The sequence below is a fragment of the Schistocerca nitens genome, chromosome 1 (assembly GCF_023898315.1).
Source record: "Schistocerca nitens isolate TAMUIC-IGC-003100 chromosome 1, iqSchNite1.1, whole genome shotgun sequence".
Lineage (NCBI taxonomy): Eukaryota > Metazoa > Arthropoda > Insecta > Orthoptera > Acrididae > Schistocerca > Schistocerca nitens.
In genome coordinates, this window is record NC_064614.1 from 284,707,724 (window position 1) to 284,720,777 (window position 13,054).

The window sequence follows — 13,054 nt, forward strand, 5'->3', positions numbered from 1 at the left end:
ATAAGTAGGCTGTTTGGTCTTGCAGTGGACATTTGGGGTTTGGAAGCCATGTGCAGCTATTATGGAAAAGAACATCTCAGAGCATTTACCGAGGACAGAATGCTGGTCCCAAGAATTTATGGTGCCAGTGTGCAGACAGTGTTTGTCGCTGAAGAGTTGGAGAAACTGCCTACCTGGATGTACCTGCTAGGTGCCTGTAGCAACAGCAGGGGCAGGAGTGATAGAGAAATTGAGATCGCCCAGCCAAGGTGTTTTGACAGTGTCATAAATGTCCTTTGAGAACCGGGATGGAGGTTATACAATTCGCCAATTTCCATGTTCACTGAGGACCAAACACTATCAAGAGAGCAAAGCAGCCGTCAGGTGGTGTCATCCCTCTACCTGCGAAGCTTTCTGGGAAACCATAGGACTTCAAATGAATTTTAAAATGAAACGCAAAATTTATGGTAACTCTGGAATGATATAAGTTAGGACACAAAAGTACTTCTCTTAGTTTAGCCAAGGTCATTGGTCAGACACACTGTAATATTTGGGCAGTCCGGATAATGATTTATGTGATAAATGTGTTGTTCACTTAAGGGCTAAAAGGAAACTTGTAACCTCCCCCTCACTTATCGACCTTAACGACAGTGAAAAATTAAACCGCATGTACCTAATGGGAATTTGGGAAAAGCAATCGTCACCAAAGTTAATCTGTCGGTAAAGAGGGAGGAAAAATGCAAATGAAATTTGTGGAAATTAATTTCGAGAAAAGGGTAAAATTAATAAAGAAAGTAAATGTGCGGTCGTCACGTTAACAATTAATTGGCGTTAATTAGATATTTGAGATTTGGGGAAAATTACGGTCGCCAGTCCTATGGACAACTACTATAATAACTGAAAAAGAAAGGCTATTGTACATATAATTAGCACTAAAAGCGTGGCAACTGAAGGTTGACACGTGTTGTGTGAAAACTGAAAGTTTGTCAGAAGAAATAAATTTCGCTACACTCTGACTTAATTTAGCAAAAGAATTAATAAAACCGGAAAATTGAAAATTAGTTTAGTGACTGAAATTAATAGTGAGATTTGTTTCTGAAGCCCTTCGAAATTCAGTAAAATAAGCTTAGTCTTGGGCTACCTCAACAATCATTTCAAAAGCTACTTGAATCTACGCAATTTAGAAATAAGATATTTAACTTTGAACTTGAATTAAATGATTCTGAGCAATTAACAGTAGTAACATTTAGTACGTACCAAGCCGAGCTGCAGTCACAGGTAAGCTAAAATATGGTAACAAAACTCGCACTCTTAATTTGTGCTTGCGTAATCTAAAACTGTGAAATGGAATGATATTACTTCAACGCTGGCGTCTGAATTTCAACGACACTCGGGTTCATTTCGGAAAAGGAAGGGGCCCTGCTTGGTAATGCAATTGGGACAATGAGCAACAAAGGTTCATGCTAAGTTGCTGTAATTTTGTGATGCAACAATTTTAAAAGCTGAGGTCTGCCATAGAGTTCTAACACTTTACGTGCTTACAGTCTTCCTTGTTGGTTGATTGAAGGTTTGCAGTCGTCGGTCGAGCAGGTGACGACAGTCACTCATTGTCGGCCGTCGCTGTTGCAGAAGCTGGATGTTGGTGCGCCTTCTTCTCGACATGGTCACCAGGCGCAACGGGCTCTTGATGTGCGCCAGCTAATGCTTCCCGTCCGCGACACCATGTCAGAAACTATCATAGCAATTCGAGCGCAATTACATGCTGCCAAATCCCGAAAGCGCGGCAACTCGCGGGAGCGTCACACAACACACCTGCTCCACTGCACTACTCCAGCCAGACTCCCCTCTGCCCACGCTCCACGCGACAGAGTTAACACTACCAAAGATCCTAAACGCTTTGGTTCTCCACACGACCTTTCGATGTATTTGTTCGATAGCATAGTTTTCCCTAGGCCAGGCCCAGCGTATAAATAGAAATAATATTCACAAAACAAACCAATTATACATTGACATAAATGCATATATATACAAATAGTAAAACAATTACAATATACAAAGACACAGAAATGTTATATCTTCAGGTAACAAAATAAGGAAAAAAATTTGCAGTGCAATAGATGGAAATAGGATGATACGCATTTCCGTCGTTACACGTGCCCCACATTGTCTGAGGATGTTCGTGTAACCTAAACAGACTCAGAAAATGTCCCAAAAAGGATAAAAAACAGCGGAAATGCATATGCTCAAAACATCAAGAAAATTTAACATTAGGCTAATTTACCATAAACCAATTTTTAGTCCATAATAATTGAGTGGAGACACTACTAATCTTATTCCACTCTGTCATCTTACACAAAAGAAAATAGGTTGACAACAAATTGAAATTCATAGAAAACATAGAAAATGGTTTAGCTATCCACAAAGTCAAAATTCCTAACAGTATCAAGAAATGGAATACTATTTACAAAATTAATCAGAGTACATGGTCATAAAAAACAGGTATATCAAAATACGCAAATTAATAATTAATTACGTAGAATACACATTTTTATAACCTAATCATAATTAATACTCTCGCCATGAGAATCCACTTAACGCTAAACAAGAAAATAATATACTGCAGATCGACAAAAACATAAATATTGACAGCAGAATTCTTTAACATCAGCTGTCCGGGAAGAAAAACAACTCCGCCTTCCGTACCCGCAAGTATAAAGAATGCCGACAGCGGCACAAGAGCCGACAGCGGCACAAGAGCCGACAGCGACTCCGCCTCGCAAGTATTGTTGCGCCCGCCTGTGCGGCACGCTTGATCTCACTCGCCCTTGCGGCACTTCCATAACGTCCGTTTCACTGAATTCTTTCGGAAAAACTCACTCCCGAGTAATCTCAAGGAGTCCATTAACAATATCACAGTGGATAACTCAACACTGTCCAACATCATACGCATGTACTAGCCTGAAACTGAAAACAGCGTCTAAGTACATCGGCAGTGACTAGTAAATCACATATTTATGAAATCTTACAGCTAGTTACAAAATCATATTTACATTCCTTAATCTACTGTGACTCAGCTGAAAACTTAAAATAGCAGCTCGGATTTTTCAATTGATTAAGAATCAGTTACTCTTAAATTATTTAATCAAAATTAATTACATACTAATTACAACTTCTTCAATGTCCTCTTGGTCAGGCAAAAGCATGGCAATCTAGCAAATCGTTTAAATCTTACACTCTATATTTACATACTGTACAAATTACCCATTCTGTGGTATTAATCAATCCTTGGTTGCTACAATTTCAAGTCTACAATGTTCCGTATACCTAATAGTTTTCCAGAACTTGGATACTCTAAGCAATAAGCATTTGTGTGAGGTATACCAATGACTTTATATGGTCCATTATAAACAAACTTAAATTTAGAGATTTCATTGTCTATCTCGCTCGATTTCTCATGAGCTTTTACAAGTACTAAGTCTCCGATTGCAAACTTAGCAAAACGCGTTTTAGCGTCATGACGACGTATGCGAGCATCGGCTTTTAGCTTCATTACTTCATGCAAACGATCTTTTTTCACACCAATGCTAATGTAAATCCGTGGAGGGAATTTGATTATCTCTTCCACTAAACTTTTACTTCTGTCATCCAATACGATTTCCCCTGGAGAAAATCCCGTCGATTCATGTCTCAAGGTGTTCATAATTCTCTCAAATACTGCTACATATTTGCCCCATGCCGTATGGTTGTGATGGCAATAGGCAGCAGGAATCCCAGCCGGACAATAAGCTGAAATATGGATCACTTTGACCCCATTACTTTTCATGCCTTCATTCCACAACTCAGAAGTAAATTGTGCCCCATTGTCTGATAGAATCGCCTTGGGCTTACCAGTATGAACAAAATAATCGTTCACAAGCTTGCTATGGACCGCTTTGGCTGTAGCTTTCCTAATCGGGTATAGTTTGATGAACTTGGGAAAAGCTTCTAGTACTACTAATATGTAGGCAAAGTTTCCTGATGACTTGGGCAAAGGTCCATACAAGTCCACGCACAGTAATTCAAAGGTGTCGTTAGGCCTTATACTTTCCATAGGACCACGACTCGTACAGTTGATAACCTTCACCTTCTGACATAAATCGCACGTTTTCACTCTGTCAGTAACGCGTTTTAAAATGTTGTTAAAATGCACTACTTCACTCAGCTTTTCCGTACATTTCTTTGGTCCACAGTGACCATATGCGAAATGGTAGTAGTCTATTATTTCCGTGACGTATTTGGTGGGCCAGCATACCCGCCAAATATTACTATCTTCACCCTTACATATATACGAGATATGATCGTATATCTTGTATACTTCCCTAATTTCTCTCCTTCTGGACTCCTTTCGTCATATCGGGTTTTCACCATATTTAAACAACCATCCTCGTTCTGATGACGTATATTCTTACAGATGTTCACTATTAATTTACGTCCCTCAACTTCTTTAAAGTAGAATAATTTGACCACTCCATCTGACTCATCTTTCAATACATCTTGATTAGACTCGCGCAACCGCGACAGCGCATCCGCTACGCAATTGTCGGTCCCTTTTACGTAACAGATGTCATAGTTAAATTGCTGTAAATACAGCGACCACCTAGTCAGTCTTTCGTGAAGTAGTTTACAATCCTTCAGATAAGTGAGCGCCTTGTGGTCCATATGAATATTCACCTTACGGTCCCATAGGTAACTCTTGAACTTCTTGAATCCACACACGATAGCGAGACGCTCTTTTTCAGAAATCGTGTAGTTTCGCTCACTTTTTGATAAAGTTCGACTCACGAACGCTATCGTCCGGTGTTCCTTATCCTCTCCTTTACCAACTTCTTGGAACAGTTCTACCCCCCACCCCGTAATTCAACGAATCCGTAGCGAGTAGATCAGGATGAAATAATATGTTAGATCTTAACAACTCGTCTTTTAATCTCTCGAAAGCGGCCTGACACCCGTCAGTCCACACAAACGGATTATTTTTGCGTATGAGGTTATTCAAATTTTCATCATTAAACACTTGTCCTTTTACAAATTTACGGTAAAATCCTGTGAGCCCTAGAAAACTTTTTAACTGTTTCCTAGACTTGGGTGGAGAACAATTCCTTATTGCGTCTGGTTTCTCTGGGTCTTTCGTAATACCAGCAGTGGTAATTACATTCCCAAAAACTTTCAGTTCATGCTTCACAAATTCGCATTTCTTTAGCTTTAGATTCATTCCGCCACGGCGCAATGCTCTAAAAACTTCATCTAACAGGTCACAATGGTCATGCCAAGTGGCATTGGCCAACAATACGTCGTCAACATATACAGTTAATCTTGAACTCAAAGCCGGTCCTAGCACTTTATCTTGGGCCCTGATGAATATGGACACAGATATATTAAGTCCAAACGGCAGTACTCTATACTGATAACACCTGCCCGCAAACAAGAAGGCGGTGTATGGCCTAGATTCTTCTTAGAGTTCTATTTGCCAGTAACTAGCCGTCAGATCCAGGCTAGTCATGAACTTAACGTCACGAAAACGTTGCAAAATCTCCTCCATACTCTCTGGTCTGTCTGTTTCGCGTTGAACGACCCTATTCAACGTGCGTGCGTCAATCACCATACGCACACTACCATCCTGTTTTGCTACAATGACCAAACCGTTATTGTATGGACTCGTACTTCTTTCAGTCACTTCCCATTCGCTCATCTTATCTATCTCCCGTTGCACTGCTTCCTTTTTGGACAGCGGTATAGCATACGGTCTCACGAAGAATGGTTCGTGCGGAATTACATGCAACTTGCATTTATATCCTTCCACACGTCCCGGTTTGTCTGAAAACACACTCTTATTCCTCATTATCACTTGATACAGGCCTCGTATTTGTTCGTGTGTTACGTTTGACACACCGTCTACAATACTGTCCAATTCACTTTCTACACTATTGCCAATGCCGAGATTCTTCACATTACAGTAGTTCAGATTCATACCTACGTCAATACCATCCGGTCAGTTAACAATGTGTCTAGGCTGGTATTGCCTATTCACACCGTCTCCTGCCTCGTCAAACCTAACTACTATTGTTTTATCTTGTGATGTACATGTCAAAGTTTTCCTTTCGCAATTACTGCACGGTACTTTAACAGCCAATCTAACCCGATAATTACTTCCGTAGTGAAGTCTGGCACGACGAGAAACTCTTGTTCAAATCGTGCCCCACATATCTCGAAGTTGAGAAAAATCTGTTTTGTGACCGGTTTACTGGCCTTCCCAGTAGCACCGATAATTTTCACTCCTGTTACTGGCATAACTACGATACCAGATCTGTCTTTCAGTAACTCAAATATTTTCCCAGATACAGCACTGAATTCTGCACCGGTGTCAATCAACACGTTTAGTTGTAGGTCGTGCATATTAACAGACATTACTATCTGTCTGCACTTGTCCTCGACTGTTTCTTTATTTTCCCACAATAAATCCTCGCCTATATCCAGGTCATTCCAGAAAAAACCATCCATCTTTGATCCTAAATTCGGCTTATCTGGCGGCTTTTTCAGCCTCTGTTCACATATAGTGTTAATTTCAACACGTTTGTCCTGAGGCTTAGTCTGTAGCTTCGCCTCCAATACCGAAATCTTTTCCTGTAACTCGTCAACTAGTGAGTGTTGCTTTGCTATCAATTCACTAATTGCCACCTTCGGTGATTCCTCTTTGGCCAGATCTGCCAATCTACCTGGAGGAATGTGCCCAGTAGTATCTGAAATTACTTTCTCTGGATCTGCGCAACCCACACTACTACTGTCTGACCGTATAACGTCAGCTCTAACCTCATACACGCTGTAATCTACGTGCTTTTCTACCAATCGTGTCCGGCTATCACTAAAATTCTCGTAATCTTTCTCCTTAATACATTCGCAATGTTTAAACTGGAGGTTTGCGTCGGATGGGTCGGCTACTTCTACCACTATAACTTTCGGTAAGGTCTGCCGGTTAGCGCCAGAACTTTCCGTTACTACTTCAACATCCAACTCCTGCGGGACGAAACACGACGAATCTTGCTTGTGCTCCCCATTAACATCAACTATTTCTGGTAAAGTCTGCCGGTTAGGGCCAGAACTTTCTATCACTTCACAAACACTATCTTCCCGCGGGACGAGACACGGCAAATCCTGCCCGCGCTCCCCATAAACACTTCTCCCGTACAGGCCCCTATAATCCCTTAGTTCGCCGTATAAGCGACCGAACTGCCTTAACCAGGCCTCATCCCTCTCTGCATCCCCTCGCTCGATGACGGACGTGTTATCCGACATCTGATCTTCTCTCAACACTTGTGAATCATTCTTAAACTCAATCTCCAGTTCCGCTGTGGGTGTTACAGCTGCCACTTTATAATCGATTTCCGGAACACTACTTAAATTGTTCTCACTGACAGAGAATGCATTTTCTACTGCCGTGTCTACAGCTGATCTACTACTTGTGGGCGCACTCCTTTCTCCTAACACTGGCACACTCTCCCGCCGTTGATTATTCCATACGGAATTTTCATATCGACGACACCTCGGTTTTATACTGTTATTGGGCCGCCAAAATTTCTCCACGCCCGGTCGGCCCCACACCGGCGCGGCTAATGGTTTCCCTGTCTCGTCCCAGCAGATACGCTCCCCGGATTCTGCTGACTAGGCTGATCACACTCTCTGGCGTTATTACTATTCTGCGAAGCCCGTATCACGCTAGTATGATACTGGTCTCCATCATTCCTGTTATTATTTGCATTGTACCGATTGTCATTACGGCCCGAACCACTATTGTTATTGCTGCCAAGATTGCGGTATGCATTACTCCCAAAGTTATCATTGTTGTGGTTGCTGTGGTACCCGTTGTTGTTACCACGGCCTCTACCACTGTCGCGATTATTGCGCCAATTGTCCTCGTCCTCAACTCTTTCCAGGATATCGTTGATTGTCCTGTAATTTCTCCCTACGTAGCGTTTTGTATCCTCTGGAAGCTTCTTGTAGAGTTCCCAGACTATTTCGGATTCCGTGCCGCGATCACGCAAATATTCCAACTTGCGGATCCAGCCCTCACAAAACTCCTTCATCGAGCCGCGCGAATTCGCATCGAAAGGCCTCGATACGACAAATTCGCACCAGACACTTTGTTGTTTTTGCGCTGACCAATATTTAGCCAGAAACAAATTTTTAAACTCGTCAAAAGTCAGGTTCGTAATGTTGAGGTTTAAGCCCCAACGCTTGGCATCACCAGCCAACACGTCAATAACCGCCTTAATTTTTCTCTCATTAGTCCATGATCTGGGTAAAACTCTTTCACGATTTTTAATGAAATCCGTCGCGTGTATACCGCCTTTTTTCAAGGGGTCAAACCGCTCCTCTTTCGTCAACAATTCCGAACTGTGTGCACAGATTGGCACATAGCTCTGTTTTTCGTCAAGTTTCTTTTCTAATTCCGAAACTCTCGTAATTTCTTAGTAAGTGGTTGTCGCAAGCGTTTCCACTTCACTCTTGTTCTCTTCGCAGGTATTAGCCTGCTTCCTCACTTTGGTATCTACTTCGGATACTAAAGCCTTTAAAGTTTCCACCTTCTTTTGATCATCTTTTTTCACGAATTGAATTTGTTCCGTCACCTTATTCTCGATGATCGGAGCAACTGCTTCTCCTACACTTTTCTCGATTCTGCTGATTTCGGAATAAAAACGAGTATTTATGCTCGCAATTTCCGCCTGAACGCCTATCATTTCCTGTTTAAGATTACCGATTTCGGTATTAATCACAACAATATCTTCTTAGATTTCATCAACTTTTGTGTTAACAACTCCAACATTGTTGTTAACAACATTAATAGCTTTGCTCTTATTGTCTAGCTTCATTTCAATTTCTTCAGACTGAGCTTCTTGCTTGGCAGACTGAGCTTCTTGCTTGGCAGCCTGAGCTTTAATTTCTGCCGATTAACTATTGATTTCGTTAATCAAAACATTCAATAAATCAGTTAAATTCCCGGAAACTACCGGTTTTACTCCCGTAGCGGCTTCCTCTTTAATTGTCCCCCCGTATTCGTCATCAAGGGGTTCAGATATGATTTTCACTTCCGATTCCGAAACATTTCCTAAAGTTTGGAACTCCATTTCTGCTCTTTGTTGCGTTTCGGCGGTCGCGACTTTCATGCTAGCCGCCTGCCCCTGAACAATGGGTACCGCGGTGCACGTTTCCCACTTTTCGACCGGTTGTTCCGTATCCAAACCTACCAAATTTTGGTAATTGTTGCCTTCACTCATTTTAATACTTTTCAACATAAATGCCAAATCTCAAATAAAATTAGGATTACTCCCACTACTTATTCTCTCTGACGTAACAGCCTGTTCGTGACGAGTACTTTGTTACGAGATTTGCACAATATAAAATTCGTGTCGAGGCCAAACCGCAAATCTGAAGACGGTCCTGTCACCAGGTCGCCACGTGTAACCTCCCCCTCACTTATCGACCTTAATGACAGTGAAAAATTAAACCGGGTGTACCTAATGGGAATTTGGGAAAAGCAATCGTCACCGAAGTTAATCTGTCGGTAAAGAGGAAGGAAAGGGTTACATCTAAATGAAAGGAAAAATGCAAATAAAATTGGTGGAAATTAATTTTGAGAAAAGGGTAAAATTAATAAAGAAAGTAAATGTGCGGTCGTCATATTAACAAGTAATTGGCGATATTTAGATATTTGAGATTTGGGGAAAATTACGGTCGCCAGTCCTATGGACAACTATTATAATAACTGAAAAAGAAAGTTTATTGCACATATAGTAAAAGTTTGTCAGAAGTAATAAATTTCGCTACACTCTGACTTAATTTAGCAAAAGAAATAATAAAACCGGAAAATTTAAAGTTAATTTAGTGACTGAAATTAATAGTGAGATTTGTTTCTGAAGCACTACGAAATTCAGTAAAATAAGGTTGGTCTTGGGCTACCTCAACAATCATTTCAAAAGCTACTTGAATCTACGCAATTTAGAAATAAGATATTTAACTTTGAACTTGAATTAAATGATTCTGAACAATTAACAATAGTAACATTTAGTATGTACCAAGCCGAGCTGCAGTCACAGGTAAGCTAAAATATGGTAACAAAACTCGCACTCTTAATTTGTGCTTGCGTAATCTAAAACTGTAACCAGCTATGAATACATTAACTGAACTTCGAAATTAAAGCAGTGAAATGGAATGATATTACTTCAACGTTGGCGTCTGAATTTCAACGACACTCGGGTTCATTTCGGAAAAGGAAGGGGCCCTGCTTGGTAATGCAATTGGGACAATGAGCAACAAAGGTTCATGCTAAGTTGCTGTAATTTTGTGATGCAACAATTTTAAAAGCTGAGGTCTGCCATACAGTTCTAAAACTTTACGTGCTTCCAGTCTTCCTTGTTGGTTGATTGAAGGTTTGCAGTCGTCGGTCGAGCAGGTGACGACAGTCACTCATTGTCGGCCGTCGCTGCTGCAGAAGCTGGATGTTGGCGCGCCTTCTTCTCCACACGGTCACCAGGCGCAACGGGCTCTTGATGTGCGCCAGCTAATGCTTCCCGTGCGCGACACCGTGTCAAAAACTATCATAGCAATTCGAGCGCAATTACATGCTGCCAAATCCCGAAAGCGCGGCAACTCGCGGGAGCGTCCCACAGCACACCCGCTCCACTGCACTACTCCAGCCAGGCTCCCCCCTGCCCACGCTCCACGCGGCAGTGTTAACACTACCAAAGATCCTAAACACTTTGGTTCTCCACACGACCTATCGATGTATTCGTTCGATAGCATAGTTTTCCCTAGGCCAGGCCCAGCGTGTAAATGCAAATAATATTCACTAAACAAACCAATTATACATCGACATAAATGCATATACAGGGTGGTCCCGAATTCATGGTACAAACTTTAATGGTAGGTGCAGGACATTGTAACAAGGATATATTGTATAGGAATGTATAGTCCCAGGTGACGCGGTGAGGCGTAAACAGGGGAAATAACGGCCGAAAGGAAAACGAAAGATTTTATTGAAATCGTTGTTGACAAGTGTCATGTTTACAGTAAGTGTTCAAAATTGCGTCCACCATGAGCGATACATGCTTGACAGCGTCGGTGCAGCGATTGGCGTACACGTTCAAAGATGCCTGGTATTTCACGCACACCTGCAGCAGCTACAGATATGCGAGCAACGAGATCCTCATCTGAGTCAACTGGAGTCTCATTAACAAGGCTCTTAAGATGTCCCCATAAAAAGTAATCGAGGCAAGAGAAATCAGGAGATCGGGGTGGCCAAGGGACTGGTCCACCACGCCCAATCCATCTAGCACCAAACGTGGCATTCAGGTAATTCCGTACAGCAGTGCTGAAGTGTGCTGGCGCTCCATCGTGCTGAAACCACATGCGGTTACGAATGGCGAGCGGAACATCTTGCAGCAGTTCTGGTAACACTTCTTGCAGAAAAATAAGATAGCTTTCGCCACAGAGTCGCGTGGGTAGTAAGTATGGCCCAATCAAAAAGTCGTTCACAATACCAGCCCACACATTAATACCGAAACGTTGTTGATACGCATGTGGACGCGTTGCATGTGGATTATCTGTTGCCCACACATGGGAATTGTGCGCATTAAAGACACCCTCGCGTGAAAATGTCGCTTCATCTGTAAATAGCACATGACCTACGAAATCCGGCTGCAACGCACATTGCTGCAACAACCACTGGCAGAAGTTCACGCGAAGAGGATAATCTGCCGGATTCAATGCTTGTACTTTTTGAAAATGGAAGGGGTGTAAGCGATTTTCATTTAACACTCTGCATACAGTCTGATGACTCACATGTACGTCACGCGCAACAGTTCTTGTGCTTGACTCGGGTCTATCAGCCACTATGTTCAAGATGCGTTCTTCCAGTCTTGGAGTGCGTACAGCTCTTAATCGACCAGCGTCATGTCTGTTGACGTCGAACGTACCTGTTTCACAAAGTTGACGATGTAACCGTTGAAAAATTCTATGATCCGGCATTCGTCGATTAGGATACTCCGCGCGATACATTCGTAACGCAGCTCTGGCGTTACCATTTGCACGGCCGTACATGTAATGCATGTCTGCTTTTTCTGCATACGTAAAGTCACCCATCGTCTACGGCAGCACAATTGTGAATGGCGCTTGTCCCTACTGCGATACATCATGTTCATCTACTGCCCTCTACCGGCAGTGACACCAACCGATCACTCCATTTCTCTTTCCCCTGTTTACGCCTCACCGCGTCACCTGCGACTATACATTCCTATACAATAAATCCTTGTTACAATGTCCTGTACCTACCATTAAAGTTTGTACCATGAATTCGGGACCACCCTGTATATATACAAATAGTAAAACAATTACAATATACAAAGACACAGAAATGTTATATCTTCAGGTAACAAAATAAGGAAAAAAAATTGCAGAGCAATAGATGGAAATAGGAGGATATGCATTTCCGGCGTTACAAACTCAAAACACGCCCGCAAAGTGGCCATGGGGAAAAAACAAGTGGTTAGTGCGTCTTCTTCTCTCTGCGTGGGAACTGGCTGCTTCTCCAGAAAAGAGGAGAATATTGCTAACTTTAAATAGCACTGGCCCATGGGTAGAGGGGCGACAAGGAGCTCGTGGATTCTTGTGATTGGCGCGAAACCCTTGTGTGGGCTGTTGCTTGACTGCTTTTGTGGAGTTTACTGATGCTAGATGGAATGTCAGGAAAGGAAGAAGTTGGTCTTCTGATTCAGACTCCAGACTGGAGAGGATTCTGATCTTGACTGTTGTTATGTGTGGTTTGCACTTGGGGCACTTGTCCAGAGCATGACTTGGCGCTACCATTGGTCTTGACTGAGGAGCCTGTGGTGTTAGCTGTGCCGACAGTTTAGTCCTCAGTCGTATCCGACAATTCGCTATTCCAAGGGCAATCTTATTCACGTCAGGTCTGCTGCCTTGACGTTTCATCTCCTTGTGCACACTGCCATATGAGTGAGTCAAATTGGTCCATTGTGTGACTGGCGAATGT

At 42.3% G+C, this 13,054-nt stretch overlaps 1 protein-coding gene and 1 long non-coding RNA gene across 4 annotated transcripts in view; both read right to left on the reverse strand.

The window, feature by feature from the left end:
* Nucleotides 1–13,054, reverse strand: part of LOC126248163 (lachesin-like) — a 1,464,009-nt gene that overhangs the window by 1,210,875 nt on the left and 240,080 nt on the right. The gene's annotated exons all lie outside the window — the stretch shown is intronic.
* On the reverse strand, nucleotides 1,437–10,823 carry LOC126248177 (uncharacterized). The gene is made up of 2 exons (XR_007545425.1): nucleotides 10,784–10,823; nucleotides 1,437–1,893 (listed from the first exon to the last, which is right to left on the reverse strand). It is a non-coding gene; the product is annotated as an uncharacterized LOC126248177 (long non-coding RNA).